General features: G+C 38.0%; 1 protein-coding gene and 1 pseudogene across 6 annotated transcripts in view; both read left to right on the top strand.

Annotated features, from left to right (window-relative positions):
- The window catches only part of BBS9 (Bardet-Biedl syndrome 9), a 465,641-nt gene that overhangs the window by 223,557 nt on the left and 220,871 nt on the right, over positions 1–21,213 (top strand). The gene's annotated exons all lie outside the window — the stretch shown is intronic.
- On the top strand, positions 13,527–14,379 carry LOC114236848 (guanine nucleotide exchange factor for Rab-3A-like; annotated as a pseudogene).

The raw sequence follows: 21,213 nt of genomic DNA, 5'->3' as shown, positions 1-21,213 counted from the left end.
GGGAATCCCCATAAGGTTATCAGCTGATTTTTCAGTAGAAACTCTGCAGCCCAGAAGGGAGTGGCAGGATGTATTTAAAGTGATGAAAGAGAAAAACCTACAACCAAGATTACTCTACCCAGCAAAGATCTCACTCAGATTCGATGGAGAAATCAAAAGCTTTATAGACAAGCAAAAGCTAAGAGAATTCAGCACCACCAAACCAGCTTTACAACAAATGCTAAAGGAACTTCTCTAGGTGGGAAACACAGAGAAGAAAAAGACCCACAAAAACAAACTCAAAACGATTAAGAAAATGGTAATAGGAACAGACATATCAATAACTACCTTGAATGTAAATGGATTAAATTCTCCAACCAAGACACAGACTGGCTGAATGGATACAAAAACAAGACCCGTATATATGCTGTCTACAAGAGACCCACTTCAGATCTAGGGACACATACAGACTGAAAGTGAGGGGATGGAAAAAGATATTCTATGCAAATGGAAAACACAAGAAAGCTGGAGTAGCAATACTCATATTAGATAAAATAAACTTTAAAATAAAGACTATTATAAGAGATAAGGAAGGACACTATATAATGATCAAGGGATCAATCCAAGGAGAAAACATAACAATTATATTTATGCACCCAACATAGGAGCACCTCAATACAAAAGGCAAATGCTAATAACCTTAAAAGGGAAAATCAACAGTAACACAATAATAGTGGGGACCTTTATCACCCCACTTACACCAAAAGACAGATCATCCAGACAGAAAATAAATAAGGAAACACAAGCTTTAAATGACACAATAGACCAGATAGATTTAATTGATATTTATAGGACATTCCACCCGAAAGCGACAGAATACACTTTCTTCTCAAGTGCACACGGAACATTCTCCAGGATAGATCACATCTTGGGTCAAAATTAAGCCTCGGAAAATTTAAGAAAGTTGAAACCGTATCAAGCATCTTTTCCGACCACAACGCTATGAGATTAGAAATCAATTACAGGAAAAAAACTGTAAAAAACACAAACACATGAAGGATAAACAGTGCACTGCTAAATAACCAAGAGATCACTGAAGAAATCAAAGGCAAAATAAAAAAATATCTAGAAACAAATGACAATGAAAACATGATGACCCAAAACTTATGGGACGTAGCAAAAGCAGTTCTAAGAGGGAAATTTATAGCAGTTCAATCTCACCTCAAGAAACAAGAAAAATCTCAAATAAACAATCTAACCTTACACCTAAAGCAACTAGAGAAAGAAGAACAAAGATAAAGCAAAGTTAGCAGAAGGAAAGAAATCATAAAGATCAGATCAGAAATAAATGAAAGAGAAACAAAGAAAACAATAACAAAGATCAATAAAACTAAAAGTTGGTTCTTTGAGAAGATAAACTTGATAAACCTTTAGTGAGACTCATCAAGAAAAAAAGGGAGAGGACTCAAATCAATAAAATTAGAAATGAAAAAAGGCGAAATTACAACTGACACCACAGAAATACAAAGCATCCTAAGAGACTACTAAAAGCAACTATATGCCAATAAAATGGACAACTGGGAAGAACTGGACAAATTCTTGAAAAGGTACAACTTTCCAAGACTGAACCAAGAAGAATCAGAAAATATGAACAGACGAGTCACAAGTAATGAGATTGAAACTGTAATTAAAAATCTTCCAACCAACAAAAGTCCAGGACCAGGTAACTTCACAGGTGAATTCTATCAAACATTTAGAGAAGAGCTAACATCTATCCTTCTCAAACTCTTCCAGAAAATTGCAGAGGACCACCCCAAATTCATTCTACAAGGCCACCATCACCCTGATACCAAAACCAGACAAAGATATCACCAAAAAAGAAAATTACAGACCAATATCACTGATGAACATAGACGAAAAATCCTCAACAAAATACTAGCTAACAGAATCCAACAACACATTAAAAAGATCATACACCATGATCAAGTGGGATTTATCCCAGGTATGCAGGGATTCTTCAATATATGCAAATCAATCAATGTGATACACCATATTAATAAATTAAAAACTAAAAACCATATGATCATCTCAATAGATGCAGAAAAATCTTTTGACAAAATTCAACACCATTTATGATAAAAAATCTCCTGAAAGTGGGCATAGAGGGAACCTGTCTCAACATAAGAAAGGCCATATATGACAAACCCACAGCAAACATCATTCTCAATGGTGAAAAACTGAAAACATTTCCTCTAAGATCAGGAAGAAGACAAGGATGTCCACTCTCACTACTATTATTCAACATAGTTTTGGAAGTCCTAGCCACAGCAATCAGAGAAGAAAAAGAAATAAAAGGAATACAAATTGGAAAAGAAGAAGTAAAACTCTCACTGTTTACAGATGACATGTTGCTATGCATGGAAAATCCTAAGGATGTCACCAGAAAACTACTAGAACTAATCAATGAATTTGGTAGAGTTGCAGGATACAAAATTAATGCACAGAAATCTCTTGCAATCCTATACACTAACAACAAAAGATCAGAAAGAGAAATTTAGGAAACAATCCCATTTACCATTACAACAAATAGAATAAAATACCTAGGAATAAATCTACCTAAGGAGGGAAAAGACCTGTACTCAAAAAACTATAAAGCACTGATGAACGAAATCAAAGATGACACAAACAAATGGAGAGTATACCACGTTCTTGGATTGGAAGAATCAATATTGTGAAAATGACTCTACTACCCAAAGCAATCTACAGATTCAGTGCAATCCCTATCAAATTACCAATGACATTTTTCACAGAATTAGAACAAAAATTTTACAATTTGTATGGAAACACAAAAGACCCTGAATAGCCAAAGTAATCCTGAGAAAGAAAAATGGAGCTGGAGGAGTCACACTCCCTGACTTCAGACTATACTACAAAGCTACAGTAATCAAGACAGTATGGTACTGGCACAAAAACAGAAATATAGATCAATGGTACAGGATAGAAAATCCAGAGATAAGCCCATGCACATATGGTCACCTAATCTATGACAAAGGAGGCAATAATATGCAATGGAGAAAAGACATCCTCTTCAATAAGCGGTGCTAGGAAAACTGGATAGCTACATATAAAAGAATGAAATTAGAACACTCCCTAACACCATACACAAAAATAAACTCAAAATAGATGAAAGACCTAAATGTAAGACCGGACACTCTAAAACTCTTAGAGGAAAACATCAGAAAAGCACACTTTGACTTAAATCACAGCAAGACCTTTTTTGACCCACCTCCTAGAGTAATGAAAATAAAACCAAAAATAAGCAAATGAGACCTCATTAAGTTAAAAGCTTTTGCACAGCAGAGGAAACCATAAACAAGATGAAAACACAACCCTCAGAATGGAAATAAATATTTGCAAATGAAGCAATGTACAAAGGATTAATCTCCAAAATTTACAAGCAGCTCATGCAGCTCAATATCAAAAAAACAAACAGGGCTTCCCTGGTGGCACAGTGGTTAATAATCTGCCTACCAATGCAGGGGACACAGGTTCCAGCCCTAGTCCAGAGGATCCCACATGCCATGGAACAACTAAGCCTGTGCACCACAACTACTGAACCTGTGCTCTAGAGCCCGAGAGCCAGAACTACTGAGCCTGCCTGCCACAACTACTGAAGCCCACGTGCCTAGAGCCCATGCTCCACAATAAGAGAAGCCACTGCAATGAGAAGCCCGTGCACCACAAGGAAGAGTAGCCGCCGCTCGCTGCAACTAGAAAAAGCCCCTTGTAGCAACGAAGACCCAATGCAGCCAAAAATAAATTAAAAAAAAAAAACGAACAACACAATCAAAAAATGGGCAGAAGACCTAAATAGACATTTGTCCAAAGGAGACATACAGATGGCCAAGAGGCACATGAAAAGATGTTCAACATCACTAATTATTAGAGAAATGCAAATCAAAACTACAATGAGGTATCACCTCACACCGGTCAGAATGGTCTTCATCAAAAAATCTACAAACAATAAATGCTGGGGAGGGTGTGGAGGAAATGGAACCCTCTTGCTCTGTTGGTGGGAATGTAAATTGATACAGCCACTGTGGAGAAGAACAGTATGGAGGTTCCTTAAAAAACTAAAAATAGAACTACCATATGACCCAGCAATCCTACTACTGGTCATATACCCTAACAAAACCATAATTCAAAAAGTCACATGTACCCCAATGTTCATTGCAGCACTACTTATAATGGCCAGGACATGGAAACAACCTAAATGTCCATTGACAGATGAATGGATAAAGATGATGTGGTACCTATATATAATGGAATATTACTCAGCCATAAAAGGAATGAAATTGGGTCATTTGTAGAGATGTGGATGGACCTAGAGACTGTCATACAGAGTGAAGGAAGTCAGAAAGAGAAAAACAAATACCGTATATTAACGCATGTATATGGAATCTAGAAAAATGGTACTGATGAACCTAGTTGCAGGGCAGGAGTTAGAGACGCAGACGTAGAAAATGGACGTGTGGACACGGTGGGGGAGGGGAGGGTGGGATGAATTGAGAGATTAGGTTTGACATCAATACACTACCATGTGTAAAATAGATAGTTAGTGGGAACCTGTTGTATAGCACAGGGTGCTCAGCTTGGTGCTCTGTGATGACCTAGCTGGGTGGGATGCAGCAGGGGAGGGAAGTCCATAAGGGAGGGGATATATGTATATATATAGCTGATTCACTTTATTGTACAGCAGAAACTAACACAACATTGTAAAGCAATTATACTCCAATAAAAAAAATAAGGAAGTACCATTTTCCAGAGTCTAGGCAGATATTGGTGCTCCCTACTGCTCTATCAGTGCATTCATACCCAAGAAAGGAATGAAGTAATTTGTATCCAATTTGTTTGGCATTTTTCTTTTTTATGAAAGTCACACAATCTTTTGTCTTGAAATCTGCATGGACAGAAAAACCCTACATATGGAAAGAACCCACTATTTTTTCCCTAGCAAACAGTCAAATGCTACATATGTCATATGTAGTTGTCCTTTGATCCTGGATAGTGTTTTATGTGGGTTTTAAAACCTGCTTGATAATCAACCAGTCTTGAAGTGTGCTATGCGGTAATTTTAGTTCAATTTGGTGTAGATCAGTCAGAGCAGACAAGAGAAAAGTGAATGCAGCTCTTTGGCTCAGGTATCCAGTCACCTCCTCTGGGGAGCTGAATAAGTTTTTAATTTCAGAAAGTAGAGTAATGATTCAATGTAATTAGAGTTTATTATGTGAATTCTGAAAAATCCCAATGCATTGAACATAAAAATATGTAGGAAAAATACTCTACACTAGCGAAATTTCTGAAAATGATTTCCACAGACCTAAATTGAAAATAATAAGACAGGTGATGGATATGTATATTACTTTTTAATGTATGTATATTATATTACTAATATATGTATGTAATATATACTAATATATGTATATATGTATGTATATTACATTACTAATTATGTATATTATTGATTGTAGTGATAGTTTTACAGGTATATACATATGTCCAAATTCATCAAACTGTGTATATTAAATATGTACATTCTTTGTGTATCAGTGATACCTCTATAAACTTGTTAAAAATAACCAGTAGGTCACATTTTATGAAATCAAATATTTTTATAATCAGAATTATAAAATATTTCTACATGGAAGTCAATTATTTTTACTGATTCAGTACAATGAAATTTCAGAAGAAATATGCTATTGACTAAATACTTATATATTCCTGCCATGGCACTCTCTTAAGATCCAGATCCACTTTGTGATTTATTACCTCACACAACAGACACTACCTCCTCTCTCTCCCTCTTCCTTCCTGCCCCTTTTGTCTCCATACTTTTCTTGATCTTTCTTACATATCTGTTTTTGTCTTTTTCTCTACTATATCTATTTGTACTTTGCCTTGTTCCACTTTTTTTTAAAGGATTTAAAGTATATATATAAATTATAAAAATTTCCAAAATATGAAAGGAGAAAGTAAACAGTTGAAGGAACAGAGAGACAAAATAAGAGCAGGAAATTAATAAAGATAAGAAAAAGATTATACTGCAGAATCAATAAGATGCTAGCAGTCTAAAAATAACAAGAAGGCATTTTAGTTCCAATTTTCAGAATGTTCAAAAGATCAAATCAAATCAATTGTTCAGGAGATGCACAGCCTTTACTGATGCTGGGTCCAGGATGAAGTTCCTCTTCTGAATATCATAAAGATAGCTTCTTCAATAATGTCTCCATAGCTTATTCTTATAATCGTTATACTTATATAATTATAGTTTATGAGTAACAGATTTCATAAAGCTTTAAAAATAATTGACGAAACACAATTACTAGGTATAATTCTGTATGAGCCCAAAGCAGTGCAGTCTAAGCTGCAGCTTAATCCAAGGATAAATTTAGAGTGTCTAGTATTACACACTCTAAATTAGTATCTAGCATTTTCAGTAAGAATTGGACAACCAAACTCAGTAATTCAGAAGTAAAATGTAGCTGGAAGGAGTTGTGGGTTTTGTTTTTAAATGAGCAGTATTAGAACATGTTTGAATAGCAATTGAAATGATTGAATTAATGGGAGAGGCTGATGATCAGGAAGAAGGGGATCACAAAGTAATGAAGTCCTTTAGAAGGAGAGAAGGGGTGGGATGCAGAGCCTGGAGGGTGAGGAGAATTGAAGGACAGGCCTTTGTAACTTTACTGTGACAAGATGTAGGTCCAGGGAGATTTTGTAGATTTGTTGACGGAAAGATAGGGGAGCTTTGATGATGTCTAAATTTGAAAAAGAAAAGGCATGACACTGATGTCTTGAAGAATAAGAAAGCAAACTCATGAAATATAAGGCAATGTTGAAGTCTGAGATCCTGAATTTTGAAGTGAAGCCAGTCATCCTTAGACGATTTTGCCTGGCAGTGATTTGTTTATCAGTATCCAAGCAACTAAAGTCAGGGCTGGGATTTTGAAACAGAGAATTTCAGGTAAAATATTTTTATGAGAATCATTGTAATAATGGACTACCAAATCTAAGAGAAATAAAGTAGAGAAAACTGATACATGGTAAGAATTTAATGGGTTCAATGGATCACAAGCCTTGATAAGGTTGAAGAAGTGAAGTAGTAGGAGTTATAGAGCAAGTGAACCAGAAGAACAAAAGGTGGTGGTCAGAGAATGAATGAAGTGCTGATGTAAAGGGTTCAGAGAGACTGCAGATTCTGATGAGAGGCTCATCAGGCAAGGTGTGACACTGGGGCAGTGGGTTGTGAAGATGGAGAGAAAACCAATGGAGACAAGGATTTCTAGGAAATGAAATGCCTCAGTTGTGGATATTGGAAGAGCCTATTTGATGTTAGCACAATGAAAGAGAAAAAGAAATACATACAGATATATTATTGTGAAATTTTAGAGCACTAAGAATCAGGAGCATATCTTCAAAGATTATAAAGGAAAAAACAATCTACTCAAGGAACATGAATCAAGAAGGCATTTAACATCAAAATTATTAGATGCTAGAAGACAATGGAAAAATTTTCGCTAAGATCTGAGGGAAATGATTTTCAATTTAGACTTCTGTACCCTGCTAACTTGGTAATTAGCAGTGAGTGCTGAGTAAATACATCTTCTCAGTGTCACAAGTAGGGCTAAGCAATTGCAAATAGCAAATTTATGTTGCCTCAGGTAGGCCTTTGGGATATGGGAAGGATAACTAATATACTAAACATTTCAATATCCTGAAAGATTTTAACATGCTATAAAGAGTGATTGAATTGAACAAGGTCAAGTTTAAAAGTCCTTTGCTTATCCATTTTGACTATTTTGCTTTCAGGTATAATGAAAGAATTGTAGTCATGTACGTGAATAAGGGTTGGGCCTTGAAAAAGCCTTTTGTTTTGCATCTGTCAAAAGAAAGCATATGTGATCCTGAACTGTGTTAAACAAAATATCTTCAGAACAAGGAAAGTGAGAGTCTTGCTCCACTCCATCTGGGTAGACCACGTGCTTTTGTTCATTTTTCATTCAGCAGACGTATTAGATATAGAGACTGTCATGGCTGTTGCGGAGCTTCTGTACTAACGGGAGAGACAAACAGGTAGCGAACTGATACTAGAATGCTTGATGTGCTTACAGAAGCACACTTTAGCTGCTGTTGGAGTCCAAAGGAATGAGATTCCATAAGAGATTTTATTTGTGAAGGATCTTGAGGAATGAATAGGAGATTATTAGGTGGAGGGCATTCCATAAAGAGGAAAAGTTATCTTCAGATGCTTGATAAAGTGTGGGGTTTTTAGAGATCAGTAAATTTTCTTCTGTGCCTGGAAGTTCATAGAGTAGGGTCTCTGTGATAGTCCTTTAATAAAGCCAAAAAATTTAGGGACAAGTGTCATGATCAAATCTAAACTCACCTGACACCCACCTCATGCCACTGTGAGTGCTTTAATGTGTACAGTGATTCATCAATATAATATTACTATTAATATTTATCTTAGAACACCTTAGCAGTATTATCAAGGGACAATGGGAATATTATATAAATCTGCTTGGAAAAAGCCTTTTGCAAAGTAAGTTTACAGAAACCATCCCCAGTTTCTACTAATATTGAAGAGGTTGTATATGTAGATTATTATACTAGTATCTACTGAAATTGTTTCTATTATTTCTTCCAACTTTTGGTTTAAAAAGCATTCATCTGCTTTTCCATCTCACATTGTAAAATTTCCAAAGATCATAAATTATATTGATGCTTTGTTTATGATATGGATACAAACATTATTTATATTGATGAACTTCAGATGTTCTGACATGAATAGAGACTGACATTATGCACTTTTGTGCCCTGCTTAGTTAAATGTATTATTTTCTCCATTTGTAGTAGGGTGCAATGGCAATTGACTGGGTTCTAATCATCCAAATTTATTTCATTTGGAGGCTGAAATGGTTATTTCCACTGAGCTGCTATTACAAGATGCAAAGGAAAAGAGATAAAACAATAAATTGAATGTTCATTTTGGCAGCTATTTTAATTACCATATTGTAAAGATCTATTTTATAATACAACTTTCTTCTTTCATGTTATATTGCAAACAGAAATTTTCATTTCTCCTTTCCATGAAATGCGTACTCTGGAAAGTCTCCAGGGCAATGTTAACTACCTGGGAGTACTAGTACTGAGAATATGCTTAATAATCAAAATAATGCCTTATAAATCTTCAACTCATTGATTCTTGTTGATTTTTGGTAATCTGAAAAAAAATCAACTTGCAGATATCGTGTTTATATTTTTATTTATTATTTTTAAAGATAAATTTATTTATTTATGGCTGTGTTGGGTTTTCGTTGCTGTGTGCGGGCTTTCTCTAGTTGCAGCGAGTGGGGGCTACTCTTCGTTGTGGTGCGCGGGCGTCTCACTGCGGTGGCTTCTCTTGTGGCGGAGCACGGGCTCTAGGCTTGCGGGCTTCAGTAGTTGTGACACGTGGGCTCAGTAGTTGTGGCACACGGGCTATAGAGCACAGGCTCAGTAGTTGTGGTGCACGGACTTAGTTGCTCTGCGGCATGTGCGATCTTCCCAGACCAGGGCTTGAACCCGTGTCCCCTGCATTGGCAGGCAGGTTCTTAACCACTGTGCCACCAGGGAAGTCCCTTGTGTTTATATTTTTAAATCCCAAGTCTGATGGTGTTTTTTTATTTTAAAACATTTGTTCCTGCCCCCCACCCCCGCATGTCTTGATGAATAAGAAAATAATTGAGGCCCAAATGTTAAAGTTACAGAAAATATCACACTATTTAAATGTTTATTATTATGATTTTTACTTTTTTGTTGTTTGGTGACATTCATGTATTATACTTTATCACAGTGGAGTACTATCTTAATCCATTTGGGCTGTTATTAAAATATACCATAGACTGGGTGGCTTTTACCCAACAGAAATTTATTTCCAATAGTTCTGGAGGCTGGGAGGTCCAAGATCAAGGCACCAGTAGATTTGGTTTCTGGTAAGGGCCTGCTTCCTGTTCATAGATGTCTGACTTTTCAGTGTGTCCTCACATGGCAGAAGGGTCAACAAAGATTTCTGGGGTCTCTTTTATAAGGGTGCTAATCTCATTCATGAGGGCTCCATCCTCATGACATAATCGCCTCCCCAAGGCCCCATATCCAGGTATTATCACATTGGGTATCAGGACTTAACATATGAATTTTGGGTGACACAAACATTCAGGCTATAGCAAATACCTGCTGGATATATAGAATTTTATTTATATTTAAATTTTTCATTGAGCTTTAGATTTTTTACTCACTTCATTCCACACTTTTTGTATCAAAGTTTTAATTTTTTCAGCCAATGTATTTTGAACATCTAATTTTGCTTGATCTAAATTTTATAATACAAAGATAAATTGTGCTTGTGTAGGTCTTTTCCATATAACACTATAGTTGATCTCCATACCAACCTTGTGAGGTACGTTTTATTTTCCCCTTTGTGTGGATGAAGAAATTGAAGATTGGATGATTTATTTGTACTGAAGTCATAGATTTAATAATTTACTACATTTTAAGTTTTGCTCAGTGATAAGACCTGAGAAACTGGAGATTTCCTTCCTAATGTGATACCCTTAATTGCTTATATATGCTACCACCATCTGTTACCTTGGTCATGGTTATAATGTCCTAACTCTAAGTCTATTCTTGTCCCTTTCCAATTCGTTTTCTACTCGGCAGTTCTTGTAATAAAAACGAGGAAACAAACAATTACAAATTATATCATGCCACTCTCCAGCTTAAAATCTTTTGTGTTTATAATAATATCCAAACTTTTACCAACCCTTATAGGTCTCCCTGTATGTTCTGGCCTAGCCTAACATCCAGCTTCATCTACGGGCACTCTCTTCCTCACTCTGGCCTTCTCTCAGTTCCTGGTACATGTCTGACTTTTTCTACCATGAAGTTTTTAACTTGCCATTCCCTCTACCTGGGCTATTCTGCCCATCCTTAAGCTCCAAGCTTTATGCACAAAATGGTTAGGAGTGTGGGCTCCAGGCTCTGGCTTAGAGTTCGTTTGAATGACTTTGAAAAAATTACTGTGCCTGTTTTTTCCATCTACAAAATGGAGATAAAATAGTACAATTATAATGTGTGAGAATCAAATGAGATAATTCCTAAAAAGCATGTAGCAATTTCCTGGTACATTGTAAGTGCTCGTGAAATTTTAGCTGCTAGTATTATTTAGCTGCTGTATTATATGAAATAATATAAAAACTATTTTACCCATTAGTCTTTATCACAGCACCCTTTTTATCTGTATCATAGTCCTTTCATAACTTTTAACTATTTATTTGTTATTTACTTATTTATTTTCTGCCCTTCTCACTAGGATGAGGACCAGGACCAGTATGTGTTGTTCCCCATTGTTTCCCCAGCACTTATCATTTAATATCTTTTGAATTGAATGAGTAGGTGCAGAGTAACTTTGAATCTTCTTGAGACTATCAAATAAAGATAGTCTTGAATTATGGCTATTTTGTAAAGGGAATTGCATTTCATTTCTCTCATTTGTCTCTTTCCTTTGAACCTATTGTACACGACTTTTCTCTGTTACTTTATCTTTAGAAAGTGGAAGTCATTGCCCAGTACAGGGGATTGAGATGGGTTTCTCAGAGAGTTCACAGGCCTCTGTTCAGATAATTCAAATCTTGATAAAAGATAAAGGGAAATGTTTAGACTTGCCCACATTTCATTTTGTCGGATTAGGGATTTTGTTGTCTGCCAGGAGTGAGGAAGGAGCTCCAGCTGTAGGTAGCAGAGATAAACACTTCCTCTCTCTGGGGAAGAGTTTTGGGCACCACTGCCTTTCTTGGCTATCCCACAACATCCCCTGCTCTCCTTAATGAAACGCCCATGCCCAGTGTAAGCTGTGAATGGGGACTAAACCCAGCACTTCCTCGGAGGCATTAGAATAGGTGTTAATTGGATTTGTCTTTCCCCAGCATCAGCTCAGCCAGTGGACAGCTGAGCTTGGGGTACTGGTTGGTATTTGACTGAGAATCCTCTCCATATTTCCCCCAGTCATAAATTCTAATAAAATGTTTAACTTTTAAATAAAACTTAACTAATAAAACTAACTTTTGGTGGACAAACTTGCCAGGACATACCAGAATATGCCTTATTATGAGATTTTCTTGCAGTACCTATGTAGGTGATTTAACAGAAACTGGTGTATTATCTCGTTATAGTGCAGCATAAAAACTGCTCACTCAGCTTCAGCCATGCTAGCTTCCTCAGTGTTCCTAAAAGCACATTTCTGCCTCAGGGCCTTTGCACTCACAGTTCACTTGGCTGGGAATGCTATTTCCACAGATATCCCCATGGCTTGCTCCATCATTTCATTCAGGTATCTTGAGATGTATATTTTTCGCATCTTGGGCCAGATGACATAGTTCTTCTAAAAAATGTGTCATAATAATCCCAGTTGTTTATGTGCATCTCTTTTAAGATTTGTAAATTGTGACACATTTGTATTGAAAAATTGTAGCTGAATGGATAACTTCCTCTGTAGTTTTATTTCATTTTATTTTAATTTTATTTTTTAATTTTTGGCTGCATTGGGTCTTCGTTGCTGCACACAGGCTTTCTCTAGTTGCAGCAAGAGGGGGCTACTCTTCATTGTGGTTCACGGGCTTCTCATGGCAGTGGCTTCTCTTGTTGCGGAACATGGACTCTAGGCGTGCAGGCTTCAGTAGTTGTGGCACACGGGCTCAGTAGTTGTGGCACACGGGCTCAGTAGTTGTGGCTCACGGGCTCTAGAACGCAGGCTCAGTAGTTGTGGCTCATGGGCTTAGTTGCTCTGCAGCATGTGGGATCTTCCCGGACCAGGGATCAAACCTGTGTCCGCTGCACTGGCAGGCGGATTCTTAACCACTGCACTACCAGGGAAGTCCTATTTCACTTTATATATAAGAAATTTTATTCTTTATGTATATTTAGGCTATACCCCAGGTTTTTCTACTTGTATGTGGAAGCCTATTCAAAATCCTTCTAGGACCTAAATGAATTAAATTTCCTTTGAAATATCAGCAGTGTAATATTTATGTAAAAATTTACAGCTCTATCTAAAATGACAATAAATTCTATCCTAAGGAAAACACATTTTATTAAGGCCGCTTTTTTTTTCATATCTGCTATTTGAAAGTTACTGGGTTAGGTTCTATGTGGGTCTAATGAAGTTTATTATGGAATCCCTGCTCTTTAGTTTATAATAGCCCTGAGGAAATAATGGTGAGAACGATGACAATGGATAGCATTTATTGAGCACCTAATATATTTTAGGCACCGTTTTGAGTATTTTATTAAAAGGTACGTATACATGAGAGGAAATGACTGCAATGAGGCAGTGTGTTGTCTCACTTTCAGGATCTCAGAATCTGGGAGTAGTAAAGGATCTTGTTCAGTATGATGAACCCTGGAGGTAGCGCTTCTCTAATGATCTTGACAGGCATTCCTGCAGGATCTCCATGGAGATTTGCAAGAAGGGCGGGGCTTTGAGCCCTGAAGAAGGAGCTCACACTGCCCAGAAGGAGCTGAGGCTGAAAGATGAGGGCCATGAACAGCTGTTTGAGGTGTGGGAACACCTGGAACAGGAGCTGGAGGAGTTACTGATGGCCAGCCTGTCTGAGGGAGCCCACAAGATGGTGTAAGAAGCCCACATGAAGTAGGTGGGATCAGAAAAGCAGCTGAAGGAGGCATGGGCTGACATGCCGTAGGTGGAAGTGACAGCCTTGAAGACATCGGTCATCATATCCACACCAGCCTCTCCCAACCATGAGCTCCACCTGGCCCCACTAAGCCTGGACCCCACAAGGGCCCAGAGCACTGGCAGCTCCATCTGCCCAGCTGTGTGTCCTGCTGTGGGACATGCTCTCACCCTGGACTAGGATGACAAGGAGGTGGACATGAGTTCTTTCCCACCCTGGACAAGCCCTGTTCCTTCCTGGGAAGGGTGTACCATAAGGATGTGGGCCCCTGCCTGGATTTCACAAAGTGGGATCTCCTGGTGCTGGTGCAGGCTACTCTGGAGGACAACACGCTCACCACCCAGCCTGTGGCTTTGCAGGCAGCCACAGTCAAGTGTGCAAGTGCCAACGTATGTGCCCACACCTGCTACTATCACATTTGGCTCTGTCACTCCAATAGTCAGGACTACATCTCACCATCCTCTTGGGCCTGCATCACTGCAGCATGCAACTTCATCACCTACATCTGCTACATCCAGCGAGGACTGTGTGGCAGAATGTGAAGCCAGCGTTTCAGGAGATCACAAAACTACAAAAGGAGATGTAGCTGGATCAGCTCAGCTTCATCCTCTAGAAGGCCAAGGGCACTGCCTGGGCCTGGATGGGTGCTCTCGGTTGGAGCAAACACCTGCCCCAAGATGGGCAGACACAGAGAAAGACAAGGTCCTGGAACCAACCCTGAGCCAGAAGCCACCCATCTACCTAGGAGTAGGGACAAATGGCTGGGACCCAGAGGCAGCACTGAGCTGCCAAATATCTGTCCCAGGATGGATGGAGGGACAGACAGGTCTGTACCTTCAGAGATGGCCTGTCTTTCTTCCCCATTGAGTTCTATATCTCCCAAGGAGATTTTAAAGAAAGCACCAAACACCAAGGAGCTCAGAGCCTTAAACACTTCCTGAGGCAACTGACTCTGTGAATATCTATAATTATTATATAATTCTCTCGTGCCTTCTGCCCTTTGCAGCTCCCTTGCTATTGTCTAATCCTTCTGCTGTGTGATAGACCGTCACATACTTGAAAATAGTTATATATCACTGGGGGAAAGCCCTGGAACTTTTGTGGCAAAGTCAACCTTAATGGGGTATCCCTGACTCAGTGATGGCGGAAGCCATGTTTGTTCTTCCCCCATCACTCCATCTTCCCAGGTCGAAGGTGAGCTCTGTGAGAGCAGAGGCTCTTGCTTTATTCCCATTCTTGCTGATTTTATCCCCAGCATCTTGCACTGACTTATATAAATGAATGAAAGAGTGAATAAATACCAGTCTGGGTTTACTGTGTTGGACCCCAAGCTTACCTTTGGTAAGACTCCAGATTTAGAGGATCCTAATACTAGCATACTTTGTCATCAGCATTCTCCCTTCTACCTCTCTACTCACACCCCTCCATAATTGTGCTCTCTTTATCCTTCTTCTAAAGGATTAAACCTTCAGTGACATTTACAAAGAAAGGTAAAATTGTTATATCTGACCTTGGTCCTACTATCTTTGATGAGGAGAAATGAGGAAAACATCTGATCAGCACCATGGGCAGAAACCAACATTCAGAATAAGACTGGAGTGAGGGAGGGCAGAGAAGGAAGCTGAAAGGAGGGGGGATGAAAAAGACACTGAAGCCCTGTGGCTGACAGGATATTGGTGTTCTGACTGGGTGTCAGGCCGGTGGCTCTGAGGTGGGAGAGCCGAGCTCAGGACATTGGTCCACCAGAGACCCCCCGGCTCCAAGTAACATCAAACGGTAAAAGCTCTCCCAGAGATCTCCATCTCAATGCTAAGACCCAGCTCCATGCAACAACCAGCAAGCTACAGTGCTGGACACCCTATGCCAAACAACTAACAAGACAGGAACACAACCCCATCCATTAGCAGAGAGGCTGCCTAAAATCATAATAAGGTCACAGACACCACAAAACACACCACCCAACGTGGTCCTGCCCACCAGAAAGACAAGATCCATCCTCATCCACCAGAGCACAGGCACTAGTCCCCTCCACCAGGAAGCCTACATACCCACTGATTCAACCTTAGACACTGGGAGCAGACACCAAAAACAATGGGAATTACAAACCTGCAGCCTGTGAAAAGGAGACCCCAAACACAGTAAGTTAAGCAAAATGAGAAGACAGAGAAACACACAGCAGATGAAGGAGCAAGGTAAAAACCCACCAGACCAAACAAATGAAGAGGAAATAGGCAGTCTACCTGAAAAAGAATTCAGAGTAATGATAGTAAAGATGATGCAAAATCTTGGAAATAGAATGGAGAAAATACAAGAAACATTTAACAAGGACCTAGAAAAACTAAACAGCAAACAATGCTGAACAACACAATAAATGAAATTAAAAATTCTCTAGAAGGAATCAATAGCAGAATAACTGAAGCAGAAGAACAGGTAAGTGACCTGGAAGATAAAATAGTGGAAGTAACTACTGCAGAGCAGAATAAAGAAAAAAGAATGAAAAGAATTGAGCACAGTCTTAGAGACCAATGAGACAACATGAAACACACCAAGATTCGATTTATAGGGCTCCCAGAAGAAGAAGAGAAAAAGAAAGGGACTGAGAAAATATTTGAAGAGATTATAGTTGAAAACTTCCCTAATATGGGAAAGGAATTAGTCAATCAAGTCCAGGAAGCACAGAGAGTCCCATACAGGATAAATCCAAGGAGAAATACGCCAAGACACATACTAATCAAACTATAAAAAATTAAATACAAAGAACAAATATTAAAAGCAGCAAGGGAAAAACAACAAATAACATATAAGGGAATCCCCATAAGGTTAACAGCTGATCTTTCAGCAGAAACTCTGCAACGCAGAAGGGAGTGGCAGGACATATTTAAAGTCATGGAAGGGAAAAACCTACAACCAAGATTACTCTACCTAGCAAGGATCTCATTCAGATTCGATGGAGAAATTAAAACCTTAACAGACAAGCAAAAGCTAAGAGAATTCAGCGTCACCAAACCAGCTTTACAACAAATGCTAAAGGAACTTCTCTAGGCAGGAAACACAAGAGAAGGAAAACACCTACAATAACAAACCCAAAATAATTAAGAAAATGGTAATAGGAACATACATATCGATAATTACCTTAAATGTAAATGGATTAGATGCTCCAACCAAAAGACAGACTGGCTGAATGGATACAAAAGCAAGACCCATATATATGCTGTCTACAAGAGACCCACTTCAGACCTAGGGACACATACAGACTAAAAGTGAGGGGATGGAAAAAGATATTCCATACAAATGGAAATCAAAAGAAAGCTGGAGTAGCAGTTCTCATATCAGACAAAAGAGACTTTAAAATAAAGACTATTACAAGAGACAAAGAAGGACACTACCTAATGATCAAGGGATCAATCCAAGAAGAAGATATAACAATTGTAAATATTTATGCACTCAACACAGGAGCACCTCAATAATAAGGCAAATGCTAACAGCCGTAAAAGGGGAAATCGACAGTAACACAATCATAGTAGGGGACTTTAACAACCCACTTTCACCAATGAACAGATCATCCAAAATGAAAATAAATAAGGAAACACAACCTTTAAATGATACATTAAACAAGATGGACTTAATTGATATTTAAAGGACATTCCATCCCAAAACAACAGAATACACTTTCTTCTCAAGTGCTCATGGAACATTCTCCAGGATAGATCATATCTTGGGTCACAAATCAAGCCTTGGTAAATTCAAGAAAATTGAAATCGTATCAAGTATCTTTTACAACCACAACACTATGAGACTAGATATCAATTACAGGAAAAAGTCTGTAAAAAATGCAAACACATGGAGGCTAAACAATACGCTACTTAATAACCAAGAGATCACTGAAGAAATCAAAGAGGAAATCAGAAAATACTTAGAAAGAAATGACAATGAAACCAATGGGTTGCAGAAACAGCAGTTCTAAGAGGGAATTTTATAGCAAAACAATCCTACCTCAAGAAACAAGAAACATCTCAAATAAACAACCTAACCTTACACCTAAAGCAATTAGAGAAAGAAGAACAAAAAAACCCTAAAGTTAGCAGAAGGAAAGAAATCATAAAGATCAGATCAGAAATAAATGAAAGAGAAATGAAGGAAACAATAGCAAAGATCAATAAAACTAAAAGCTGTTTCTTTGAGAAGATAAACAAAATGATAAGCCATTAGTCAGACTCATCAAGAAAATAAGGGAGAAGACTCAAATCAAAAAAATTAGAAAAAAAAAGATTAAAAAAAAAATTAGAACTGAAAAAGGAGAAGTAACAACTGATACTGCAGAAATACAAAGGATCATGAAAGATTACTAAAAGCAACTATATGCCAATAAAATGGACAACCTGAAGTAAATGAACCAGTTCTTAGAAAAGCACAACCTCCCAAGACTGAACCAGGAAGAAATAGAAAATGTAAACAGACCAATCACAAGCACTGAAATTGAGACTGTGATTAAAAACCTTCCAACAAACAAAAGCCCAGGACCAGATGGCTTCACAGGCAAATTCTATCAAACATTTAGAGAAGAGCTGACACCTATATCCTTCTCAAACTCTTCCAAAATATAGCAGAGGGAGGAACACTCCCAAACTCATTCTACAAGGCCACCACCATCACCCAGATACCAAAACCAGACAAAGATGTCACAAAGAAAGAAAACTACAGGCCAGTATCACTGATGAACATAGATGCAAAAATCCTCAACAAAATACTAGCAAACAGAATCCAACAGCACATTAAAAGGATCATACACCAAGATGAAGTGGGGTTTATCCCAGGGATGCAAGGATTCTTCAATATATGCAAATCAATCAATGTGATACACGATATTAACAAATTGAACGAGGAAAACCATATGATCATCTCAATAGATGCAGAAAAAGCTTTCAACAAAATGCAACACCCATTTATGATAAAAACCCTCCAGAAAGTAGGCATAGAGGGAACTTACCTCAATATAATAAAGGCCATATATGACAAATCCACAGCCGACATCATTCTCAGTGGTGAAAAACTGAAACCATTTCGTCTAAGGTCTGGAACAAGACAAGGTTGCCTATTCTCACCACTGTTATTCAACATAGTTTTGAAAGTTTTAGCCACAGCAATCTGAGAAGAAAAAGAAATAAAAGGAATCCAAATCAGAAAAGAAGAAGTAAAGCTGTCACTGTTTGCAGATGACATGATATCATACATACAGAATCCTAAGGATGCTACCAGAAAGCTACTAGAGTTAATCAACGAATTTGGTAAGGTAGCAGGATACAAAATTAATGCACAGAAATCTCTTGCATTTCTATACACTAATAATGAAAAATCTGAAAGAGAAATTAAGGAAACACTCCTATTTACCATTGCAAGAAAAAGAATAAAATACCTAGGAATAAACCTACCTAAGGAGACAGAAGTCCTGTATGCAGAAAAGTATAAGACATTGATGAATGAAATTAAAGATGATACAAACAGATGGAGAGATATACCATGTTCTTGGATTAGAAGAATCAACACTGTGAAAATGACTCTACTACCAAAAGCAATCTACAGATTCAGTGCAATCCCTATCAAACTACCAATGGCATTTTTCACAGAACTAGAACAAAAACTTTCACAATTTGTATAGAAACACAAAAGACCCCGAATAGCCAAAGCAATCTTAAGAAAGAAAAATGGAGTGGAGGAATCAGACTCCCTGACTTCAGACTATACACCAAGCTACAGTAATCAAGACAGTATGGTACTGGCATAAAAACAGAAATATAGATCAATGGAACAGGATAGAAAGCCCAGAGATAAACCCATGCACATATGGTCACCTTATTTTTGATAAAGGAGGCAAGAATATACAATGGAGAAAAGACAGCCTCTTCAATAAGTGGTGCTGGGAAAACTGGACAGCTACATGTAAAAGAATGAAGTTGGAACAATCCCTAACACCATACACAAAAAGAAACTCAAAATGGAGTAAAGACCTAAATGTAAGGCCAGACACTATAAAACTCTTAGAAGAAATCATAGGCAGAACACTCTATGACATAAATCACAGCAAGATCCTTTTTGACCCATCTCCTAGAGACATGGAAATAAAAACAAAAGTAAACAAATGGGACCTAATGAAACTTAAAATCTTTTGCACAGCAAAGGAAACCATAAATAAGACTAAAAGACAACCCTCAGTATGGGAGAAAATATTTGCAAATGAAGCAATTGACAAAGGATTAATCTCCAAAATTTACAAGCAGCTCAATATCGATAAAGCAAACAACCCAATCCAAATATGGGCAGAAGACCTAAATAGACATTTCTCCAAAGAAGGTATACAGATTGCCAACAAACACATGAAAGGATGCTAGACATCAGTAATCATTAGAGAAATGAAAATCAAAACTACAATGAGGTATCACCTCACACCGGTCAGAATGGCCATCATCAAAAAATCTAGAAACAATAAATGCTGGAGAGGGTGTGGAGAAAAGGGAGACCTCCTGCACTGTTGGTGGGAATGTAAATTGATACAGCCACTATGGAGAACAGTATGGAGGTTCCTTAAAAAATTAAAAATAGAATTACCATACAATCCAGCAATCCCACTACTCGGCATATACCCTGAGAAAACCGTAATTCAAAAAGAGTCATGTACCACAATGTTCATTTCAGCTCTATTTACAATAGCCAGGACATGGAAGCAACCTAAGTGTCCATTGACACTTAGAAGATGTGGCACATATACACAATGGAATATTACTCAGCCATAAAAAGAAACGAAATTGAGTTATTTGTAGTGAGGTGGATGGACGTAGAGTCTGTCATACAGAGTGAAGTAAGTCAGAAGGAGAAAAACAAATACTGTATGCTAACACATATATATGGATTGTAAAAAAAAAAAAAAAGGTTCTGAAGAACCTAGGCACAGGACAGGAATAAGGACGCAGACATAGAGAATGGACTTGAGGACACAGGGAGGGGGTAGGGCAAGCTGGGACGAAGTGAGAGAGTGGCATGGACTTATATGTACTGCCAAATGTAAAATAGATAGCTAGTGGGAAGCAGCCGCATAGCACAGGGAGATCAGCTCGGTGCTTTGTGACCACCTAGATGGGTGGGATATGGAGGGTGGGAGGGAGACAGAAGAGGAAGGAGATATGGGGATTTATGTATATGTATAGCTGATTCACTTTGTTATAAAGCAGAAACTAACACACCTTTGTAAAGCAATTATACTCCAATAAAGATGTTAAAAAAAAAAAACAAAAAGACTGGAGTGAGGGGAAGACTGGGGAAGCTCCAAGGGGAATGATATGACAGCAGAGAATACCAGGGTGTTTGCAATGCACCATGGCAGGCATACTCAGTGTATTTTATTCCTTATAGAAGTGAAAAGAGTATGACTAGGGGAATGAGAGCAGATATATTC

Source organism: Balaenoptera acutorostrata, chromosome 7 (genome assembly GCF_949987535.1).
Source record: "Balaenoptera acutorostrata chromosome 7, mBalAcu1.1, whole genome shotgun sequence".
Lineage (NCBI taxonomy): Eukaryota > Metazoa > Chordata > Mammalia > Artiodactyla > Balaenopteridae > Balaenoptera > Balaenoptera acutorostrata.
The sequence above is the reverse complement of the archived record's forward strand: the minus strand, read 5'-3'. Positions and strand labels throughout refer to the sequence as shown.